Raw genomic sequence first — 5,900 nt, 5'->3', positions numbered from 1 at the left:
AACCCTAAACCCTAAACCCTAAACCCTAAACCCTAAACCCTAAACCCTAAACCCTAAACCCTAAACCCTAAACCCTAAACCCTAAACCCTAAACCCTAAACCCTAAACCCTAAACCCTAAACCCTAAACCCTAAACCCTAAACCCTAAACCCTAAACCCTAAACCCTAAACCCTAAACCCTAAACCCTAAACCCTAAACCCTAAACCCTAAACCCTAAACCCTAAACCCTAAACCCTAAACCCTAAACCCTAAACCCTAAACCCTAAACCCTAAACCCTAAACCCTAAACCCTAAACCCTAAACCCTAAACCCTAAACCCTAAACCCTAAACCCTAAACCCTAAACCCTAAACCCTAAACCCTAAACCCTAAACCCTAAACCCTAAACCCTAAACCCTAAACCCTAAACCCTAAACCCTAAACCCTAAACCCTAAACCCTAAACCCTAAACCCTAAACCCTAAACCCTAAACCCTAAACCCTAAACCCTAAACCCTAAACCCTAAACCCTAAACCCTAAACCCTAAACCCTAAACCCTAAACCCTAAACCCTAAACCCTAAACCCTAAACCCTAAACCCTAAACCCTAAACCCTAAACCCTAAACCCTAAACCCTAAACCCTAAACCCTAAACCCTAAACCCTAAACCCTAAACCCTAAACCCTAAACCCTAAACCCTAAACCCTAAACCCTAAACCCTAAACCCTAAACCCTAAACCCTAAACCCTAAACCCTAAACCCTAAACCCTAAACCCTAAACCCTAAACCCTAAACCCTAAACCCTAAACCCTAAACCCTAAACCCTAAACCCTAAACCCTAAACCCTAAACCCTAAACCCTAAACCCTAAACCCTAAACCCTAAACCCTAAACCCTAAACCCTAAACCCTAAACCCTAAACCCTAAACCCTAAACCCTAAACCCTAAACCCTAAACCCTAAACCCTAAACCCTAAACCCTAAACCCTAAACCCTAAACCCTAAACCCTAAACCCTAAACCCTAAACCCTAAACCCTAAACCCTAAACCCTAAACCCTAAACCCTAAACCCTAAACCCTAAACCCTAAACCCTAAACCCTAAACCCTAAACCCTAAACCCTAAACCCTAAACCCTAAACCCTAAACCCTAAACCCTAAACCCTAAACCCTAAACCCTAAACCCTAAACCCTAAACCCTAAACCCTAAACCCTAAACCCTAAACCCTAAACCCTAAACCCTAAACCCTAAACCCTAAACCCTAAACCCTAAACCCTAAACCCTAAACCCTAAACCCTAAACCCTAAACCCTAAACCCTAAACCCTAAACCCTAAACCCTAAACCCTAAACCCTAAACCCTAAACCCTAAACCCTAAACCCTAAACCCTAAACCCTAAACCCTAAACCCTAAACCCTAAACCCTAAACCCTAAACCCTAAACCCTAAACCCTAAACCCTAAACCCTAAACCCTAAACCCTAAACCCTAAACCCTAAACCCTAAACCCTAAACCCTAAACCCTAAACCCTAAACCCTAAACCCTAAACCCTAAACCCTAAACCCTAAACCCTAAACCCTAAACCCTAAACCCTAAACCCTAAACCCTAAACCCTAAACCCTAAACCCTAAACCCTAAACCCTAAACCCTAAACCCTAAACCCTAAACCCTAAACCCTAAACCCTAAACCCTAAACCCTAAACCCTAAACCCTAAACCCTAAACCCTAAACCCTAAACCCTAAACCCTAAACCCTAAACCCTAAACCCTAAACCCTAAACCCTAAACCCTAAACCCTAAACCCTAAACCCTAAACCCTAAACCCTAAACCCTAAACCCTAAACCCTAAACCCTAAACCCTAAACCCTAAACCCTAAACCCTAAACCCTAAACCCTAAACCCTAAACCCTAAACCCTAAACCCTAAACCCTAAACCCTAAACCCTAAACCCTAAACCCTAAACCCTAAACCCTAAACCCTAAACCCTAAACCCTAAACCCTAAACCCTAAACCCTAAACCCTAAACCCTAAACCCTAAACCCTAAACCCTAAACCCTAAACCCTAAACCCTAAACCCTAAACCCTAAACCCTAAACCCTAAACCCTAAACCCTAAACCCTAAACCCTAAACCCTAAACCCTAAACCCTAAACCCTAAACCCTAAACCCTAAACCCTAAACCCTAAACCCTAAACCCTAAACCCTAAACCCTAAACCCTAAACCCTAAACCCTAAACCCTAAACCCTAAACCCTAAACCCTAAACCCTAAACCCTAAACCCTAAACCCTAAACCCTAAACCCTAAACCCTAAACCCTAAACCCTAAACCCTAAACCCTAAACCCTAAACCCTAAACCCTAAACCCTAAACCCTAAACCCTAAACCCTAAACCCTAAACCCTAATACCCTAAACCCTAAACCCTAAACCCTAAACCCTAAACCCTAAACCCTAAACCCTAAACCCTAAACCCTAAACCCTAAACCCTAAACCCTAAACCCTAAACCCTAAACCCTAAACCCTAAACCCTAAACCCTAAACCCTAAACCCTAAACCCTAAACCCTAAACCCTAAACCCTAAACCCTAAACCCTAAACCCTAAACCCTAAACCCTAAACCCTAAACCCTAAACCCTAAACCCTAAACCCTAAACCCTAAACCCTAAACCCTAAACCCTAAACCCTAAACCCTAAACCCTAAACCCTAAACCCTAAACCCTAAACCCTAAACCCTAAACCCTAAACCCTAAACCCTAAACCCTAAACCCTAAACCCTAAACCCTAAACCCTAAACCCTAAACCCTAAACCCTAAACCCTAAACCCTAAACCCTAAACCCTAAACCCTAAACCCTAAACCCTAAACCCTAAACCCTAAACCCTAAACCCTAAACCCTAAACCCTAAACCCTAAACCCTAAACCCTAAACCCTAAACCCTAAACCCTAAACCCTAAACCCTAAACCCTAAACCCTAAACCCTAAACCCTAAACCCTAAACCCTAAACCCTAAACCCTAAACCCTAAACCCTAAACCCTAAACCCTAAACCCTAAACCCTAAACCCTAAACCCTAAACCCTAAACCCTAAACCCTAAACCCTAAACCCTAAACCCTAAACCCTAAACCCTAAACCCTAAACCCTAAACCCTAAACCCTAAACCCTAAACCCTAAACCCTAAACCCTAAACCCTAAACCCTAAACCCTAAACCCTAAACCCTAAACCCTAAACCCTAAACCCTAAACCCTAAACCCTAAACCCTAAACCCTAAACCCTAAACCCTAAACCCTAAACCCTAAACCCTAAACCCTAAACCCTAAACCCTAAACCCTAAACCCTAAACCCTAAACCCTAAACCCTAAACCCTAAACCCTAAACCCTAAACCCTAAACCCTAAACCCTAAACCCTAAACCCTAAACCCTAAACCCTAAACCCTAAACCCTAAACCCTAAACCCTAAACCCTAAACCCTAAACCCTAAACCCTAAACCCTAAACCCTAAACCCTAAACCCTAAACCCTAAACCCTAAACCCTAAACCCTAAACCCTAAACCCTAAACCCTAAACCCTAAACCCTAAACCCTAAACCCTAAACCCTAAACCCTAAACCCTAAACCCTAAACCCTAAACCCTAAACCCTAAACCCTAAACCCTAAACCCTAAACCCTAAACCCTAAACCCTAAACCCTAAACCCTAAACCCTAAACCCTAAACCCTAAACCCTAAACCCTAAACCCTAAACCCTAAACCCTAAACCCTAAACCCTAAACCCTAAACCCTAAACCCTAAACCCTAAACCCTAAACCCTAAACCCTAAACCCTAAACCCTAAACCCTAAACCCTAAACCCTAAACCCTAAACCCTAAACCCTAAACCCTAAACCCTAAACCCTAAACCCTAAACCCTAAACCCTAAACCCTAAACCCTAAACCCTAAACCCTAAACCCTAAACCCTAAACCCTAAACCCTAAACCCTAAACCCTAAACCCTAAACCCTAAACCCTAAACCCTAAACCCTAAACCCTAAACCCTAAACCCTAAACCCTAAACCCTAAACCCTAAACCCTAAACCCTAAACCCTAAACCCTAAACCCTAAACCCTAAACCCTAAACCCTAAACCCTAAACCCTAAACCCTAAACCCTAAACCCTAAACCCTAAACCCTAAACCCTAAACCCTAAACCCTAAACCCTAAACCCTAAACCCTAAACCCTAAACCCTAAACCCTAAACCCTAAACCCTAAACCCTAAACCCTAAACCCTAAACCCTAAACCCTAAACCCTAAACCCTAAACCCTAAACCCTAAACCCTAAACCCTAAACCCTAAACCCTAAACCCTAAACCCTAAACCCTAAACCCTAAACCCTAAACCCTAAACCCTAAACCCTAAACCCTAAACCCTAAACCCTAAACCCTAAACCCTAAACCCTAAACCCTAAACCCTAAACCCTAAACCCTAAACCCTAAACCCTAAACCCTAAACCCTAAACCCTAAACCCTAAACCCTAAACCCTAAACCCTAAACCCTAAACCCTAAACCCTAAACCCTAAACCCTAAACCCTAAACCCTAAACCCTAAACCCTAAACCCTAAACCCTAAACCCTAAACCCTAAACCCTAAACCCTAAACCCTAAACCCTAAACCCTAAACCCTAAACCCTAAACCCTAAACCCTAAACCCTAAACCCTAAACCCTAAACCCTAAACCCTAAACCCTAAACCCTAAACCCTAAACCCTAAACCCTAAACCCTAAACCCTAAACCCTAAACCCTAAACCCTAAACCCTAAACCCTAAACCCTAAACCCTAAACCCTAAACCCTAAACCCTAAACCCTAAACCCTAAACCCTAAACCCTAAACCCTAAACCCTAAACCCTAAACCCTAAACCCTAAACCCTAAACCCTAAACCCTAAACCCTAAACCCTAAACCCTAAACCCTAAACCCTAAACCCTAAACCCTAAACCCTAAACCCTAAACCCTAAACCCTAAACCCTAAACCCTAAACCCTAAACCCTAAACCCTAAACCCTAAACCCTAAACCCTAAACCCTAAACCCTAAACCCTAAACCCTAAACCCTAAACCCTAAACCCTAAACCCTAAACCCTAAACCCTAAACCCTAAACCCTAAACCCTAAACCCTAAACCCTAAACCCTAAACCCTAAACCCTAAACCCTAAACCCTAAACCCTAAACCCTAAACCCTAAACCCTAAACCCTAAACCCTAAACCCTAAACCCTAAACCCTAAACCCTAAACCCTAAACCCTAAACCCTAAACCCTAAACCCTAAACCCTAAACCCTAAACCCTAAACCCTAAACCCTAAACCCTAAACCCTAAACCCTAAACCCTAAACCCTAAACCCTAAACCCTAAACCCTAAACCCTAAACCCTAAACCCTAAACCCTAAACCCTAAACCCTAAACCCTAAACCCTAAACCCTAAACCCTAAACCCTAAACCCTAAACCCTAAACCCTAAACCCTAAACCCTAAACCCTAAACCCTAAACCCTAAACCCTAAACCCTAAACCCTAAACCCTAAACCCTAAACCCTAAACCCTAAACCCTAAACCCTAAACCCTAAACCCTAAACCCTAAACCCTAAACCCTAAACCCTAAACCCTAAACCCTAAACCCTAAACCCTAAACCCTAAACCCTAAACCCTAAACCCTAAACCCTAAACCCTAAACCCTAAACCCTAAACCCTAAACCCTAAACCCTAAACCCTAAACCCTAAACCCTAAACCCTAAACCCTAAACCCTAAACCCTAAACCCTAAACCCTAAACCCTAAACCCTAAACCCTAAACCCTAAACCCTAAACCCTAAACCCTAAACCCTAAACCCTAAACCCTAAACCCTAAACCCTAAACCCTAAACCCTAAACCCTAAACCCTAAACCCTAAACCCTAAACCCTAAACCCTAAACCC

This window comes from Lactuca saligna, unplaced genomic scaffold, assembly GCF_052625555.1.
Source record: "Lactuca saligna cultivar CGN05327 unplaced genomic scaffold, ASM5262555v1 scaffold_120, whole genome shotgun sequence".
Lineage (NCBI taxonomy): Eukaryota > Viridiplantae > Streptophyta > Magnoliopsida > Asterales > Asteraceae > Lactuca > Lactuca saligna.
The sequence above is the reverse complement of the archived record's forward strand: the minus strand, read 5'-3'. Positions refer to the sequence as shown.